The sequence below is a fragment of the Mustelus asterias genome, chromosome 1 (assembly GCF_964213995.1).
Source record: "Mustelus asterias chromosome 1, sMusAst1.hap1.1, whole genome shotgun sequence".
NCBI classification, from domain to species: Eukaryota; Metazoa; Chordata; class Chondrichthyes; order Carcharhiniformes; family Triakidae; genus Mustelus; species Mustelus asterias.
Genome location: NC_135801.1, coordinates 83,007,691 through 83,022,802, shown reverse-complemented (window position 1 = coordinate 83,022,802; position 15,112 = coordinate 83,007,691). Strand labels below are relative to the sequence as shown.

Sequence of the window (15,112 nt, the reverse complement as noted above, 5' to 3'; positions counted from 1 at the left end):
GCATAGCTCATTGCTGAGTTGAAATCTCACCAAGGCTGGCAATGACTTCAAAACAATCGTCTAAACACAGGTCGCGATTGAGAATTGCTTGCGGCGGATGTGAAGTGACGCTTGCCTTTGTTTGAAAGCCACCTGGGGCCTTCGCACCATGTTTAGCAGGGCAATAGGGGAAGTAACACACATGGCTGGAAAATAACAAGAGTGGAAGCCAAATTTCTTTGGCAGCAAGAATCGAGATTCCACGAAGTGTTGAAAGTGGCAGCTTGGCCTGGTGTAGCACTGGGTGGCGGCTTTGAAGCAATGTAGCGCCTGGAAGATGTTGCAGAGTGGCATGAGGCGATATTGTAGTGGTGTGAAGTGAGTGTAAAGAGACAGTGTGCAAGTGATTTGAGCAAGTTTTAAGCGTGTTTAGATTGATGTGGTGAAAGCAGTGGCATATTTGGGAGAAGGAGGCTGTGTGAGAGGGGGATTGTTGCAGAGTGCATGTGTTTTGGAGGAAGGTTGAAAGTTTGAGATGTGGTTGTGAATGAAAGGAAGGTGTTGAGCAGCATGAGAGGCTTGTGAGATGTTGCGTGTGAGATTTGAGTGAGAGCATTTGTGGGCATTTGGGGAATGAAAGGAGAAAGTGAGAAAATTGTAATGCTGCTGAGTGTGAAGAAAGAGAGAGCATGTGGGGGTGAAAGAACCGGAGCAGCATTGGTGGTTCAGTGGTAGAATTCTCGCCTGCCACGCGGGAGGCCCGGGTTCGATTCCCGGCCAATGCACGAGCAGTAGTTAATTTCTCTGTGTTGCTGTTGTTGTTGTGTGTGTGTGTGAGCAGCATTGAATTTGCTGCTGCAAATGAGGAACATTTCTTTGCATGTGAAAGCACTGGTTGGAAGAAATGAGCACTTTCTTCTGCTCTGTGCATTGGTGGTTCAGTGGTAGAATTCTCGCCTGCCACGCGGGAGGCCCGGGTTCGATTCCCGGCCAATGCAAAGCTCCTCCTTTTTCATTCCTCTCTCCATTCAGCCCACACTCTTTCTTTCTTTGCAATTCTGTACTGCCCAGCCACTTCAACCACCTCAATCTCTTTTCCATTTGCCTCATGCTAATTTTCAACATCTGTTTCACTTTTCCTTTTTCTTTCTCTTCCAACACTCAACAGCTGCAAACACACACTCATATTCAAATACCACGCTCCTCATCGCACTTCTCGCAAAGCCATCTACGCTCCTCACCCTTCACCTCACTTTTACCTTCACTCTCTGCAGCAAACTTCAAAGAAACTTTTCACAACTTGATCATTTTTACTTGGCTCTCTTTTAAAACACACTTCGCTTCTTACCATCAATTCCTTCTCGGGCATGCACATACTCTGCACACACTGCAATATCAACTGCAGCCACAAACAACAACAAAGCACATTGAAATTGCGCCGTGCATGTAGGGAAACATGCCCAGGCTCTTCACAGTGCTGCTTTCAATCCGAAATGGGTGGAGACACAGTCTCACTTTGCTCTTTTGCAGAGTCCAATTGGAGATTAACACTTTGTTGACCTGAGGTAAATTTGCTGAGAAGCTATCTGCTCTTTGGAGCCCCTTCTACTGGAAGTAGAAGAGTGGCAGCTTCACCAATCTTTCTAAAAGTCTGACCATTCTCATCATCAGCTCCTGCTGGCTCACCCCATCTTTCCCTCCCTCACAAAGCGTGACATACGTCCGAGAACTTGGTGAGCAGCATGACACACAGGGAACAGGGCGGAGGATGTGACAGCATTATGGCAATGCTGTTGGGCTTATGATGCAGAGGCATGCATAGCTCATTGCTGAGTTGAAATCTCACCAAGGCTGGCAATGACTTCAAAACAATCGTCTAAACACAGGTCGCGATTGAGAATTGCTTGCGGCGGATGTGAAGTGACGCTTGCCTTTGTTTGAAAGCCACCTGGGGCCTTCGCACCATGTTTAGCAGGGCAATAGGGGAAGTAACACACATGGCTGGAAAATAACAAGAGTGGAAGCCAAATTTCTTTGGCAGCAAGAATCGAGATTCCACGAAGTGTTGAAAGTGGCAGCTTGGCCTGGTGTAGCACTGGGTGGCGGCTTTGAAGCAATGTAGCGCCTGGAAGATGTTGCAGAGTGGCATGAGGCGATATTGTAGTGGTGTGAAGTGAGTGTAAAGAGACAGTGTGCAAGTGATTTGAGCAAGTTTTAAGCGTGTTTAGATTGATGTGGTGAAAGCAGTGGCATATTTGGGAGAAGGAGGCTGTGTGAGAGGGGGATTGTTGCAGAGTGCATGTGTTTTGGAGGAAGGTTGAAAGTTTGAGATGTGGTTGTGAATGAAAGGAAGGTGTTGAGCAGCATGAGAGGCTTGTGAGATGTTGCGTGTGAGATTTGAGTGAGAGCATTTGTGGGCATTTGGGGAATGAAAGGAGAAAGTGAGAAAATTGGAATGCTGCTGAGTGTGAAGAAAGAGAGAGCATGTGGGGGTGAAAGAACCGGAGCAGCATTGGTGGTTCAGTGGTAGAATTCTCGCCTGCCACGCGGGAGGCCCGGGTTCGATTCCCGGCCAATGCACGAGCAGTAGTTAATTTCTCTGTGTTGCTGTTGTTGTTGTGTGTGTGTGTGAGCAGCATTGAATTTGCTGCTGCAAATGAGGAACATTTCTTTGCATGTGAAAGCACTGGTTGGAAGAAATGAGCACTTTCTTCTGCTCTGTGCATTGGTGGTTCAGTGGTAGAATTCTCGCCTGCCACGCGGGAGGCCCGGGTTCGATTCCCGGCCAATGCAAAGCTCCTCCTTTTTCATTCCTCTCTCCATTCAGCCCACACTCTTTCTTTCTTTGCAATTCTGTACTGCCCAGCCACTTCAACCACCTCAATCTCTTTTCCATTTGCCTCATGCTAATTTTCAACATCTGTTTCACTTTTCCTTTTTCTTTCTCTTCCAACACTCAACAGCTGCAAACACACACTCACATTCAAATACCACGCTCCTCATCGCACTTCTCGCAAAGCCATCTACGCTCCTCACCCTTCACCTCACTTTTACCTTCACTCTCTGCAGCAAACTTCAAAGAAACTTTTCACAACTTGATCATTTTTACTTGGCTCTCTTTTAAAACACACTTCGCTTCTTACCATCAATTCCTTCTCGGGCATGCACATACTCTGCACACACTGCAATATCAACTGCAGCCACAAACAACAACAAAGCACATTGAAATTGCGCCGTGCATGTAGGGAAACATGCCCAGGCTCTTCACAGTGCTGTTTTCAATCCGAAATGGGTGGAGACACAGTCTCACTTTGCTCTTTTGCAGAGTCCAATTGGAGATTAACACTTTGTTGACCTGAGGTAAATTTGCTGAGAAGCTATCTGCTCTTTGGAGCCCCTTCTACTGGAAGTAGAAGAGTGGCAGCTTCACCAATCTTTCTAAAAGTCTGACCATTCTCATCATCAGCTCCTGCTGGCTCACCCCATCTTTCCCTCCCTCACAAAGCGTGACATACGTCCGAGAACTTGGTGAGCAGCATGACACACAGGGAACAGGGCGGAGGATGTGACAGCATTATGGCAATGCTGTTGGGCTTATGATGCAGAGGCATGCATAGCTCATTGCTGAGTTGAAATCTCACCAAGGCTGGCAATGACTTCAAAACAATCGTCTAAACACAGGTCGCGATTGAGAATTGCTTGCGGCGGATGTGAAGTGACGCTTGCCTTTGTTTGAAAGCCACCTGGGGCCTTCGCACCATGTTTAGCAGGGCAATAGGGGAAGTAACACACATGGCTGGAAAATAACAAGAGTGGAAGCCAAATTTCTTTGGCAGCAAGAATCGAGATTCCACGAAGTGTTGAAAGTGGCAGCTTGGCCTGGTGTAGCACTGGGTGGCGGCTTTGAAGCAATGTAGCGCCTGGAAGATGTTGCAGAGTGGCATGAGGCGATATTGTAGTGGTGTGAAGTGAGTGTAAAGAGACAGTGTGCAAGTGATTTGAGCAAGTTTTAAGCGTGTTTAGATTGATGTGGTGAAAGCAGTGGCATATTTGGGAGAAGGAGGCTGTGTGAGAGGGGGATTGTTGCAGAGTGCATGTGTTTTGGAGGAAGGTTGAAAGTTTGAGATGTGGTTGTGAATGAAAGGAAGGTGTTGAGCAGCATGAGAGGCTTGTGAGATGTTGCGTGTGAGATTTGAGTGAGAGCATTTGTGGGCATTTGGGGAATGAAAGGAGAAAGTGAGAAAATTGTAATGCTGCTGAGTGTGAAGAAAGAGAGAGCATGTGGGGGTGAAAGAACCGGAGCAGCATTGGTGGTTCAGTGGTAGAATTCTCGCCTGCCACGCGGGAGGCCCGGGTTCGATTCCCGGCCAATGCACGAGCAGTAGTTAATTTCTCTGTGTTGCTGTTGTTGTTGTGTGTGTGTGTGAGCAGCATTGAATTTGCTGCTGCAAATGAGGAACATTTCTTTGCATGTGAAAGCACTGGTTGGAAGAAATGAGCACTTTCTTCTGCTCTGTGCATTGGTGGTTCAGTGGTAGAATTCTCGCCTGCCACGCGGGAGGCCCGGGTTCGATTCCCGGCCAATGCAAAGCTCCTCCTTTTTCATTCCTCTCTCCATTCAGCCCACACTCTTTCTTTCTTTGCAATTCTGTACTGCCCAGCCACTTCAACCACCTCAATCTCTTTTCCATTTGCCTCATGCTAATTTTCAACATCTGTTTCACTTTTCCTTTTTCTTTCTCTTCCAACACTCAACAGCTGCAAACACACACTCACATTCAAATACCACGCTCCTCATCGCACTTCTCGCAAAGCCATCTACGCTCCTCACCCTTCACCTCACTTTTACCTTCACTCTCTGCAGCAAACTTCAAAGAAACTTTTCACAACTTGATCATTTTTACTTGGCTCTCTTTTAAAACACACTTCGCTTCTTACCATCAATTCCTTCTCGGGCATGCACATACTCTGCACACACTGCAATATCAACTGCAGCCACAAACAACAACAAAGCACATTGAAATTGCGCCGTGCATGTAGGGAAACATGCCCAGGCTCTTCACAGTGCTGTTTTCAATCCGAAATGGGTGGAGACACAGTCTCACTTTGCTCTTTTGCAGAGTCCAATTGGAGATTAACACTTTGTTGACCTGAGGTAAATTTGCTGAGAAGCTATCTGCTCTTTGGAGCCCCTTCTACTGGAAGTAGAAGAGTGGCAGCTTCACCAATCTTTCTAAAAGTCTGACCATTCTCATCATCAGCTCCTGCTGGCTCACCCCATCTTTCCCTCCCTCACAAAGCGTGACATACGTCCGAGAACTTGGTGAGCAGCATGACACACAGGGAACAGGGCGGAGGATGTGACAGCATTATGGCAATGCTGTTGGGCTTATGATGCAGAGGCATGCATAGCTCATTGCTGAGTTGAAATCTCACCAAGGCTGGCAATGACTTCAAAACAATCGTCTAAACACAGGTCGCGATTGAGAATTGCTTGCGGCGGATGTGAAGTGACGCTTGCCTTTGTTTGAAAGCCACCTGGGGCCTTCGCACCATGTTTAGCAGGGCAATAGGGGAAGTAACACACATGGCTGGAAAATAACAAGAGTGGAAGCCAAATTTCTTTGGCAGCAAGAATCGAGATTCCACGAAGTGTTGAAAGTGGCAGCTTGGCCTGGTGTAGCACTGGGTGGCGGCTTTGAAGCAATGTAGCGCCTGGAAGATGTTGCAGAGTGGCATGAGGCGATATTGTAGTGGTGTGAAGTGAGTGTAAAGAGACAGTGTGCAAGTGATTTGAGCAAGTTTTAAGCGTGTTTAGATTGATGTGGTGAAAGCAGTGGCATATTTGGGAGAAGGAGGCTGTGTGAGAGGGGGATTGTTGCAGAGTGCATGTGTTTTGGAGGAAGGTTGAAAGTTTGAGATGTGGTTGTGAATGAAAGGAAGGTGTTGAGCAGCATGAGAGGCTTGTGAGATGTTGCGTGTGAGATTTGAGTGAGAGCATTTGTGGGCATTTGGGGAATGAAAAGACAAAGTCTGAAAATTGTAATGCTGCTGAGTGTGAAGAAAGAGAGAGCATGTGGGGGTGAAAGAACCGGAGCAGCATTGGTGGTTCAGTGGTAGAATTCTCGCCTGCCACGCGGGAGGCCTGGGTTCGATTCCCGGCCAATGCACGAGCAGTAGTTAATTTCTCTGTGTTGCTGTTGTTGTTGTGTGTGTGTGTGAGCAGCATTGAATTTGCTGCTGCAAATGAGGAACATTTCTTTGCATGTGAAAGCACTGGTTGGAAGAAATGAGCACTTTCTTCTGCTCTGTGCATTGGTGGTTCAGTGGTAGAATTCTCGCCTGCCACGCGGGAGGCCCGGGTTCGATTCCCGGCCAATGCAAAGCTCCTCCTTTTTCATTCCTCTCTCCATTCAGCCCACACTCTTTCTTTCTTTGCAATTCTGTACTGCCCAGCCACTTCAACCACCTCAATCTCTTTTCCATTTGCCTCATGCTAATTTTCAACATCTGTTTCACTTTTCCTTTTTCTTTCTCTTCCAACACTCAACAGCTGCAAACACACACTCACATTCAAATACCACGCTCCTCATCGCACTTCTCGCAAAGCCATCTACGCTCCTCACCCTTCACCTCACTTTTACCTTCACTCTCTGCAGCAAACTTCAAAGAAACTTTTCACAACTTGATCATTTTTACTTGGCTCTCTTTTAAAACACACTTCGCTTCTTACCATCAATTCCTTCTCGGGCATGCACATACTCTGCACACACTGCAATATCAACTGCAGCCACAAACAACAACAAAGCACATTGAAATTGCGCCGTGCATGTAGGGAAACATGCCCAGGCTCTTCACAGTGCTGTTTTCAATCCGAAATGGGTGGAGACACAGTCTCACTTTGCTCTTTTGCAGAGTCCAATTGGAGATTAACACTTTGTTGACCTGAGGTAAATTTGCTGAGAAGCTATCTGCTCTTTGGAGCCCCTTCTACTGGAAGTAGAAGAGTGGCAGCTTCACCAATCTTTCTAAAAGTCTGACCATTCTCATCATCAGCTCCTGCTGGCTCACCCCATCTTTCCCTCCCTCACAAAGCGTGACATACGTCCGAGAACTTGGTGAGCAGCATGACACACAGGGAACAGGGCGGAGGATGTGACAGCATTATGGCAATGCTGTTGGGCTTATGATGCAGAGGCATGCATAGCTCATTGCTGAGTTGAAATCTCACCAAGGCTGGCAATGACTTCAAAACAATCGTCTAAACACAGGTCGCGATTGAGAATTGCTTGCGGCGGATGTGAAGTGACGCTTGCCTTTGTTTGAAAGCCACCTGGGGCCTTCGCACCATGTTTAGCAGGGCAATAGGGGAAGTAACACACATGGCTGGAAAATAACAAGAGTGGAAGCCAAATTTCTTTGGCAGCAAGAATCGAGATTCCACGAAGTGTTGAAAGTGGCAGCTTGGCCTGGTGCAGCACTGGGTGGCGGCTTTGAAGCAATGTAGCGCCTGGAAGATGTTGCAGAGTGGCATGAGGCGATATTGTAGTGGTGTGAAGTGAGTGTAAAGAGACAGTGTGCAAGTGATTTGAGCAAGTTTTAAGCGTGTTTAGATTGATGTGGTGAAAGCAGTGGCATATTTGGGAGAAGGAGGCTGTGTGAGAGGGGGATTGTTGCAGAGTGCATGTGTTTTGGAGGAAGGTTGAAAGTTTGAGATGTGGTTGTGAATGAAAGGAAGGTGTTGAGCAGCATGAGAGGCTTGTGAGATGTTGCGTGTGAGATTTGAGTGAGAGCATTTGTGGGCATTTGGGGAATGAAAGGAGAAAGTGAGAAAATTGTAATGCTGCTGAGTGTGAAGAAAGAGAGAGCATGTGGGGGTGAAAGAACCGGAGCAGCATTGGTGGTTCAGTGGTAGAATTCTCGCCTGCCACGCGGGAGGCCCGGGTTCGATTCCTGGCCAATGCACGAGCAGTAGTTAATTTCTCTGTGTTGTTGTTGTGTGTGTGTGTGAGCAGCATTGAATTTGCTGCTGCAAATGAGGAACATTTCTTTGCATGTGAAAGCACTGGTTGGAAGAAATGAGCACTTTCTTCTGCTCTGTGCATTGGTGGTTCAGTGGTAGAATTCTCGCCTGCCACGCGGGAGGCCCGGGTTCGATTCCCGGCCAATGCAAAGCTCCTCCTTTTTCATTCCTCTCTCCATTCAGCCCACACTCTTTCTTTCTTTGCAATTCTGTACTGCCCAGCCACTTCAACCACCTCAATCTCTTTTCCATTTGCCTCATGCTAATTTTCAACATCTGTTTCACTTTTCCTTTTTCTTTCTCTTCCAACACTCAACAGCTGCAAACACACACTCACATTCAAATACCACGCTCCTCATCGCACTTCTCGCAAAGCCATCTACGCTCCTCACCCTTCACCTCACTTTTACCTTCACTCTCTGCAGCAAACTTCAAAGAAACTTTTCACAACTTGATCATTTTTACTTGGCTCTCTTTTAAAACACACTTCGCTTCTTACCATCAATTCCTTCTCGGGCATGCACATACTCTGCACACACTGCAATATCAACTGCAGCCACAAACAACAACAAAGCACATTGAAATTGCGCCGTGCATGTAGGGAAACATGCCCAGGCTCTTCACAGTGCTGTTTTCAATCCGAAATGGGTGGAGACACAGTCTCACTTTGCTCTTTTGCAGAGTCCAATTGGAGATTAACACTTTGTTGACCTGAGGTAAATTTGCTGAGAAGCTATCTGCTCTTTGGAGCCCCTTCTACTGGAAGTAGAAGAGTGGCAGCTTCACCAATCTTTCTAAAAGTCTGACCATTCTCATCATCAGCTCCTGCTGGCTCACCCCATCTTTCCCTCCCTCACAAAGCGTGACATACGTCCGAGAACTTGGTGAGCAGCATGACACACAGGGAACAGGGCGGAGGATGTGACAGCATTATGGCAATGCTGTTGGGCTTATGATGCAGAGGCATGCATAGCTCATTGCTGAGTTGAAATCTCACCAAGGCTGGCAATGACTTCAAAACAATCGTCTAAACACAGGTCGCGATTGAGAATTGCTTGCGGCGGATGTGAAGTGACGCTTGCCTTTGTTTGAAAGCCACCTGGGGCCTTCGCACCATGTTTAGCAGGGCAATAGGGGAAGTAACACACATGGCTGGAAAATAACAAGAGTGGAAGCCAAATTTCTTTGGCAGCAAGAATCGAGATTCCACGAAGTGTTGAAAGTGGCAGCTTGGGTGGCGGCTTTGAAGCAATGTAGCGCCTGGAAGATGTTGCAGAGTGGCATGAGGCGATATTGTAGTGGTGTGAAGTGAGTGTAAAGAGACAGTGTGCAAGTGATTTGAGCAAGTTTTAAGCGTGTTTAGATTGATGTGGTGAAAGCAGTGGCATATTTGGGAGAAGGAGGCTGTGTGAGAGGGGGATTGTTGCAGAGTGCATGTGTTTTGGAGGAAGGTTGAAAGTTTGAGATGTGGTTGTGAATGAAAGGAAGGTGTTGAGCAGCATGAGAGGCTTGTGAGATGTTGCGTGTGAGATTTGAGTGAGAGCATTTGTGGGCATTTGGGGAATGAAAGGAGAAAGTGAGAAAATTGTAATGCTGCTGAGTGTGAAGAAAGAGAGAGCATGTGGGGGTGAAAGAACCGGAGCAGCATTGGTGGTTCAGTGGTAGAATTCTCGCCTGCCACGCGGGAGGCCCGGGTTCGATTCCCGGCCAATGCACGAGCAGTAGTTAATTTCTCTGTGTTGTTGTTGTGTGTGTGTGTGAGCAGCATTGAATTTGCTGCTGCAAATGAGGAACATTTCTTTGCATGTGAAAGCACTGGTTGGAAGAAATGAGCACTTTCTTCTGCTCTGTGCATTGGTGGTTCAGTGGTAGAATTCTCGCCTGCCACGCGGGAGGCCCGGGTTCGATTCCCGGCCAATGCAAAGCTCCTCCTTTTTCATTCCTCTCTCCATTCAGCCCACACTCTTTCTTTCTTTGCAATTCTGTACTGCCCAGCCACTTCAACCACCTCAATCTCTTTTCCATTTGCCTCATGCTAATTTTCAACATCTGTTTCACTTTTCCTTTTTCTTTCTCTTCCAACACTCAACAGCTGCAAACACACACTCACATTCAAATACCACGCTCCTCATCGCACTTCTCGCAAAGCCATCTACGCTCCTCACCCTTCACCTCACTTTTACCTTCACTCTCTGCAGCAAACTTCAAAGAAACTTTTCACAACTTGATCATTTTTACTTGGCTCTCTTTTAAAACACACTTCGCTTCTTACCATCAATTCCTTCTCGGGCATGCACATACTCTGCACACACTGCAATATCAACTGCAGCCACAAACAACAACAAAGCACATTGAAATTGCGCCGTGCATGTAGGGAAACATGCCCAGGCTCTTCACAGTGCTGTTTTCAATCCGAAATGGGTGGAGACACAGTCTCACTTTGCTCTTTTGCAGAGTCCAATTGGAGATTAACACTTTGTTGACCTGAGGTAAATTTGCTGAGAAGCTATCTGCTCTTTGGAGCCCCTTCTACTGGAAGTAGAAGAGTGGCAGCTTCACCAATCTTTCTAAAAGTCTGACCATTCTCATCATCAGCTCCTGCTGGCTCACCCCATCTTTCCCTCCCTCACAAAGCGTGACATACGTCCGAGAACTTGGTGAGCAGCATGACACACAGGGAACAGGGCGGAGGATGTGACAGCATTATGGCAATGCTGTTGGGCTTATGATGCAGAGGCATGCATAGCTCATTGCTGAGTTGAAATCTCACCAAGGCTGGCAATGACTTCAAAACAATCGTCTAAACACAGGTCGCGATTGAGAATTGCTTGCGGCGGATGTGAAGTGACGCTTGCCTTTGTTTGAAAGCCACCTGGGGCCTTCGCACCATGTTTAGCAGGGCAATAGGGGAAGTAACACACATGGCTGGAAAATAACAAGAGTGGAAGCCAAATTTCTTTGGCAGCAAGAATCGAGATTCCACGAAGTGTTGAAAGTGGCAGCTTGGCCTGGTGTAGCACTGGGTGGCGGCTTTGAAGCAATGTAGCGCCTGGAAGATGTTGCAGAGTGGCATGAGGCAATATTGTAGTGGTGTGAAGTGAGTGTAAAGAGACAGTGTGCAAGTGATTTGAGCAAGTTTTAAGCGTGTTTAGATTGATGTGGTGAAAGCAGTGGCATATTTGGGAGAAGGAGGCTGTGTGAGAGGGGGATTGTTGCAGAGTGCATGTGTTTTGGAGGAAGGTTGAAAGTTTGAGATGTGGTTGTGAATGAAAGGAAGGTGTTGAGCAGCATGAGAGGCTTGTGAGATGTTGCGTGTGAGATTTGAGTGAGAGCATTTGTGGGCATTTGGGGAATGAAAGGAGAAAGTGAGAAAATTGTAATGCTGCTGAGTGTGAAGAAAGAGAGAGCATGTGGGGGTGAAAGAACCGGAGCAGCATTGGTGGTTCAGTGGTAGAATTCTCGCCTGCCACGCGGGAGGCCCGGGTTCGATTCCCGGCCAATGCACGAGCAGTAGTTAATTTCTCTGTGTTGTTGTTGTGTGTGTGTGTGAGCAGCATTGAATTTGCTGCTGCAAATGAGGAACATTTCTTTGCATGTGAAAGCACTGGTTGGAAGAAATGAGCACTTTCTTCTGCTCTGTGCATTGGTGGTTCAGTGGTAGAATTCTCGCCTGCCACGCGGGAGGCCCGGGTTCGATTCCCGGCCAATGCAAAGCTCCTCCTTTTTCATTCCTCTCTCCATTCAGCCCACACTCTTTCTTTCTTTGCAATTCTGTACTGCCCAGCCACTTCAACCACCTCAATCTCTTTTCCATTTGCCTCATGCTAATTTTCAACATCTGTTTCACTTTTCCTTTTTCTTTCTCTTCCAACACTCAACAGCTGCAAACACACACTCACATTCAAATACCACGCTCCTCATCGCACTTCTCGCAAAGCCATCTACGCTCCTCACCCTTCACCTCACTTTTACCTTCACTCTCTGCAGCAAACTTCAAAGAAACTTTTCACAACTTGATCATTTTTACTTGGCTCTCTTTTAAAACACACTTCGCTTCTTACCATCAATTCCTTCTCGGGCATGCACATACTCTGCACACACTGCAATATCAACTGCAGCCACAAACAACAACAAAGCACATTGAAATTGCGCCGTGCATGTAGGGAAACATGCCCAGGCTCTTCACAGTGCTGTTTTCAATCCGAAATGGGTGGAGACACAGTCTCACTTTGCTCTTTTGCAGAGTCCAATTGGAGATTAACACTTTGTTGACCTGAGGTAAATTTGCTGAGAAGCTATCTGCTCTTTGGAGCCCCTTCTACTGGAAGTAGAAGAGTGGCAGCTTCACCAATCTTTCTAAAAGTCTGACCATTCTCATCATCAGCTCCTGCTGGCTCACCCCATCTTTCCCTCCCTCACAAAGCGTGACATACGTCCGAGAACTTGGTGAGCAGCATGACACACAGGGAACAGGGCGGAGGATGTGACAGCATTATGGCAATGCTGTTGGGCTTATGATGCAGAGGCATGCATAGCTCATTGCTGAGTTGAAATCTCACCAAGGCTGGCAATGACTTCAAAACAATCGTCTAAACACAGGTCGCGATTGAGAATTGCTTGCGGCGGATGTGAAGTGACGCTTGCCTTTGTTTGAAAGCCACCTGGGGCCTTCGCACCATGTTTAGCAGGGCAATAGGGGAAGTAACACACATGGCTGGAAAATAACAAGAGTGGAAGCCAAATTTCTTTGGCAGCAAGAATCGAGATTCCACGAAGTGTTGAAAGTGGCAGCTTGGCCTGGTGTAGCACTGGGTGGCGGCTTTGAAGCAATGTAGCGCCTGGAAGATGTTGCAGAGTGGCATGAGGCGATATTGTAGTGGTGTGAAGTGAGTGTAAAGAGACAGTGTGCAAGTGATTTGAGCAAGTTTTAAGCGTGTTTAGATTGATGTGGTGAAAGCAGTGGCATATTTGGGAGAAGGAGGCTGTGTGAGAGGGGGATTGTTGCAGAGTGCATGTGTTTTGGAGGAAGGTTGAAAGTTTGAGATGTGGTTGTGAATGAAAGGAAGGTGTTGAGCAGCATGAGAGGCTTGTGAGATGTTGCGTGTGAGATTTGAGTGAGAGCATTTGTGGGCATTTGGGGAATGAAAGGAGAAAGTGAGAAAATTGTAATGCTGCTGAGTGTGAAGAAAGAGAGAGCATGTGGGGGTGAAAGAACCGGAGCAGCATTGGTGGTTCAGTGGTAGAATTCTCGCCTGCCACGCGGGAGGCCCGGGTTCGATTCCCGGCCAATGCACGAGCAGTAGTTAATTTCTCTGTGTTGTTGTTGTGTGTGTGTGTGAGCAGCATTGAATTTGCTGCTGCAAATGAGGAACATTTCTTTGCATGTGAAAGCACTGGTTGGAAGAAATGAGCACTTTCTTCTGCTCTGTGCATTGGTGGTTCAGTGGTAGAATTCTCGCCTGCCACGCGGGAGGCCCGGGTTCGATTCCCGGCCAATGCAAAGCTCCTCCTTTTTCATTCCTCTCTCCATTCAGCCCACACTCTTTCTTTCTTTGCAATTCTGTACTGCCCAGCCACTTCAACCACCTCAATCTCTTTTCCATTTGCCTCATGCTAATTTTCAACATCTGTTTCACTTTTCCTTTTTCTTTCTCTTCCAACACTCAACAGCTGCAAACACACACTCACATTCAAATACCACGCTCCTCATCGCACTTCTCGCAAAGCCATCTACGCTCCTCACCCTTCACCTCACTTTTACCTTCACTCTCTGCAGCAAACTTCAAAGAAACTTTTCACAACTTGATCATTTTTACTTGGCTCTCTTTTAAAACACACTTCGCTTCTTACCATCAATTCCTTCTCGGGCATGCACATACTCTGCACACACTGCAATATCAACTGCAGCCACAAACAACAACAAAGCACATTGAAATTGCGCCGTGCATGTAGGGAAACATGCCCAGGCTCTTCACAGTGCTGTTTTCAATCCGAAATGGGTGGAGACACAGTCTCACTTTGCTCTTTTGCAGAGTCCAATTGGAGATTAACACTTTGTTGACCTGAGGTAAATTTGCTGAGAAGCTATCTGCTCTTTGGAGCCCCTTCTACTGGAAGTAGAAGAGTGGCAGCTTCACCAATCTTTCTAAAAGTCTGACCATTCTCATCATCAGCTCCTGCTGGCTCACCCCATCTTTCCCTCCCTCACAAAGCGTGACATACGTCCGAGAACTTGGTGAGCAGCATGACACACAGGGAACAGGGCGGAGGATGTGACAGCATTATGGCAATGCTGTTGGGCTTATGATGCAGAGGCATGCATAGCTCATTGCTGAGTTGAAATCTCACCAAGGCTGGCAATGACTTCAAAACAATCGTCTAAACACAGGTCGCGATTGAGAATTGCTTGCGGCGGATGTGAAGTGACGCTTGCCTTTGTTTGAAAGCCACCTGGGGCCTTCGCACCATGTTTAGCAGGGCAATAGGGGAAGTAACACACATGGCTGGAAAATAACAAGAGTGGAAGCCAAATTTCTTTGGCAGCAAGAATCGAGATTCCACGAAGTGTTGAAAGTGGCAGCTTGGCCTGGTGTAGCACTGGGTGGCGGCTTTGAAGCAATGTAGCGCCTGGAAGATGTTGCAGAGTGGCATGAGGCGATATTGTAGTGGTGTGAAGTGAGTGTAAAGAGACAGTGTGCAAGTGATTTGAGCAAGTTTTAAGCGTGTTTAGATTGATGTGGTGAAAGCAGTGGCATATTTGGGAGAAGGAGGCTGTGTGAGAGGGGGATTGTTGCAGAGTGCATGTGTTTTGGAGGAAGGTTGAAAGTTTGAGATGTGGTTGTGAATGAAAGGAAGGTGTTGAGCAGCATGAGAGGCTTGTGAGATGTTGCGTGTGAGATTTGAGTGAGAGCATTTGTGGGCATTTGGGGAATGAAAGGAGAAAGTGAGAAAATTGTAATGCTGCTGAGTGTGAAGAAAGAGAGAGCATGTGGGGGTGAAAGAACCGGAGCAGCATTGGTGGTTCAGTGGTAGAATTCTCGCCTGCCACGCGGGAGGCCTGGGTTCGATTCCCGGCCAATGCACGAGCAGTAGTTAATTTCTCTGTGTTGC

General features: G+C 47.2%; 17 non-coding genes across 17 annotated transcripts; all 17 read left to right on the top strand.

The window, feature by feature from the left end:
- The first annotated feature begins 693 nt into the window (after positions 1 to 693).
- trnag-gcc (transfer RNA glycine (anticodon GCC)) lies at positions 694 to 764 on the top strand. The gene has a single exon. It is a non-coding gene; the product is annotated as a tRNA-Gly (tRNA).
- Positions 765 to 906: 142 nt separating this feature from the next.
- Positions 907 to 977, top strand: trnag-gcc (transfer RNA glycine (anticodon GCC)). Its single transcript has one exon. It is a non-coding gene; the product is annotated as a tRNA-Gly (tRNA).
- A 1,511-nt stretch (positions 978 to 2,488) lies between these two features.
- trnag-gcc (transfer RNA glycine (anticodon GCC)) lies at positions 2,489 to 2,559 on the top strand. The gene has a single exon. It is a non-coding gene; the product is annotated as a tRNA-Gly (tRNA).
- A 142-nt stretch (positions 2,560 to 2,701) lies between these two features.
- trnag-gcc (transfer RNA glycine (anticodon GCC)) lies at positions 2,702 to 2,772 on the top strand. The gene has a single exon. It is a non-coding gene; the product is annotated as a tRNA-Gly (tRNA).
- Positions 2,773 to 4,283: 1,511 nt separating this feature from the next.
- Positions 4,284 to 4,354, top strand: trnag-gcc (transfer RNA glycine (anticodon GCC)). Its single transcript has one exon. It is a non-coding gene; the product is annotated as a tRNA-Gly (tRNA).
- A 142-nt stretch (positions 4,355 to 4,496) lies between these two features.
- trnag-gcc (transfer RNA glycine (anticodon GCC)) lies at positions 4,497 to 4,567 on the top strand. The gene has a single exon. It is a non-coding gene; the product is annotated as a tRNA-Gly (tRNA).
- Positions 4,568 to 6,078: 1,511 nt separating this feature from the next.
- trnag-gcc (transfer RNA glycine (anticodon GCC)) lies at positions 6,079 to 6,149 on the top strand. Its single transcript has one exon. It is a non-coding gene; the product is annotated as a tRNA-Gly (tRNA).
- A 142-nt stretch (positions 6,150 to 6,291) lies between these two features.
- On the top strand, positions 6,292 to 6,362 carry trnag-gcc (transfer RNA glycine (anticodon GCC)). Its single transcript has one exon. It is a non-coding gene; the product is annotated as a tRNA-Gly (tRNA).
- A 1,511-nt stretch (positions 6,363 to 7,873) lies between these two features.
- Positions 7,874 to 7,944, top strand: trnag-gcc (transfer RNA glycine (anticodon GCC)). Its single transcript has one exon. It is a non-coding gene; the product is annotated as a tRNA-Gly (tRNA).
- Positions 7,945 to 8,080: 136 nt separating this feature from the next.
- On the top strand, positions 8,081 to 8,151 carry trnag-gcc (transfer RNA glycine (anticodon GCC)). Its single transcript has one exon. It is a non-coding gene; the product is annotated as a tRNA-Gly (tRNA).
- A 1,495-nt stretch (positions 8,152 to 9,646) lies between these two features.
- Positions 9,647 to 9,717, top strand: trnag-gcc (transfer RNA glycine (anticodon GCC)). The gene has a single exon. It is a non-coding gene; the product is annotated as a tRNA-Gly (tRNA).
- Positions 9,718 to 9,853: 136 nt separating this feature from the next.
- Positions 9,854 to 9,924, top strand: trnag-gcc (transfer RNA glycine (anticodon GCC)). Its single transcript has one exon. It is a non-coding gene; the product is annotated as a tRNA-Gly (tRNA).
- Positions 9,925 to 11,435: 1,511 nt separating this feature from the next.
- On the top strand, positions 11,436 to 11,506 carry trnag-gcc (transfer RNA glycine (anticodon GCC)). The gene has a single exon. It is a non-coding gene; the product is annotated as a tRNA-Gly (tRNA).
- A 136-nt stretch (positions 11,507 to 11,642) lies between these two features.
- On the top strand, positions 11,643 to 11,713 carry trnag-gcc (transfer RNA glycine (anticodon GCC)). Its single transcript has one exon. It is a non-coding gene; the product is annotated as a tRNA-Gly (tRNA).
- A 1,511-nt stretch (positions 11,714 to 13,224) lies between these two features.
- trnag-gcc (transfer RNA glycine (anticodon GCC)) lies at positions 13,225 to 13,295 on the top strand. Its single transcript has one exon. It is a non-coding gene; the product is annotated as a tRNA-Gly (tRNA).
- Positions 13,296 to 13,431: 136 nt separating this feature from the next.
- On the top strand, positions 13,432 to 13,502 carry trnag-gcc (transfer RNA glycine (anticodon GCC)). Its single transcript has one exon. It is a non-coding gene; the product is annotated as a tRNA-Gly (tRNA).
- Positions 13,503 to 15,013: 1,511 nt separating this feature from the next.
- Positions 15,014 to 15,084, top strand: trnag-gcc (transfer RNA glycine (anticodon GCC)). The gene has a single exon. It is a non-coding gene; the product is annotated as a tRNA-Gly (tRNA).
- The last annotated feature ends 28 nt before the right edge of the window (positions 15,085 to 15,112 follow it).